General features: G+C 39.1%; 1 non-coding gene across 1 annotated transcript; it reads right to left on the bottom strand.

Moving 5' to 3' along the window:
- Positions 1-816: 816 nt before the first annotated feature.
- Trnat-ugu (transfer RNA threonine (anticodon UGU)) lies at positions 817-891 on the bottom strand. Its single transcript has one exon. It is a non-coding gene; the product is annotated as a tRNA-Thr (tRNA).
- Positions 892-1,145: the final 254 nt, after the last annotated feature.

Genomic DNA, 1,145 nt, shown 5'->3' with positions numbered 1-1,145 from the left:
TTTTACTTTATTTTAATATTTGATTCATGTGAACAATCCCTGGATCATATTAACAATTACATCCCTTTTTTTATGAGTGACATTACAATGAATGTCCTTTTATGAGTTTTTTTATGACTAAATTAATTAGTTTTCCAACTCAGTCGAATCTTTTGTTTGTCGTGTGGCTCGAGTTGTTGGCGACCCAATCTTTTACACTGGTTTTAATGTCAGACAGCATTTCCATTTGCGTGTGGCTCCTTTAGCCATCTGGATATAGCTCAGGGATCCACTCATTTCATAAACACCACTTAAGTGCACGTCACTTACACAGTTTATGAGTGGGAAGCTTTGCTACATCAGTAGCGAATTTTACCCTGCTATGATTCTCATTATGTCTTTCTGTTATAATGGTGGTTTGAGATAAAGGTTTAAAACTTTTGATAGGAGAGATCACTTCAACTGTAAGAGGAATATCGGTAAGATTAACCGGATCGTCGAAGAACTCGTGATTTTTATGCACATTATTGTTATTCATCTTTACTTTCACGTCATTCATAATATTTTCTTACGATGCCTTTGCAATTATTTTTGTTCTTTCATCGTCCACTCTATTATCAATAAATGCACGTAGGCTGTCAAACTGTACGGGAGACAACGTTTTAGCTACCTTTAAGTGCAATAAGTATAATTCCTCGATTAATATGTCTTTGCTCTTATAAGCTTCCCTGATTTCTGAGTTTGCTTACATAATTTCGCTTTTGAAATGATAAATAAATCGACACTCTAGCTGCAAATAGTGTTGATATACATCTTTGGGGACATGTTGAAGATGTGCGCCCCGACCGGGACTCGAACCCGGGATCTCCTGCTTACATGGCAGACGCTCTACCCATCTGAGCCACCGAGGGCACAGGGCTTGCAAAGGATAAGTCCCTGAAGGCGCACTATCCTCTGTGCCCTCGGTGGCTCAAATGGAAGTTGGCCTCTGTAATAAAAAAGCTGAGTGGAAGGATCAACAAACGAACCACAACGGATGTCATGTGACGTCCGCAACGACCAAACACAAAAAAATAAGTAAATAAATAAAAGGGTAGAGCGTCTGCCATGTAACCAGAAGATTCCGGGTTCAAAAAAAATGGTTCAAATGGCTCTGAGCACTATGG

The sequence above is a fragment of the Schistocerca cancellata genome, chromosome 1 (assembly GCF_023864275.1).
Source record: "Schistocerca cancellata isolate TAMUIC-IGC-003103 chromosome 1, iqSchCanc2.1, whole genome shotgun sequence".
NCBI lineage: Eukaryota > Metazoa > Arthropoda > Insecta > Orthoptera > Acrididae > Schistocerca > Schistocerca cancellata.
The sequence above is the reverse complement of the archived record's forward strand: the minus strand, read 5'-3'. Positions and strand labels throughout refer to the sequence as shown.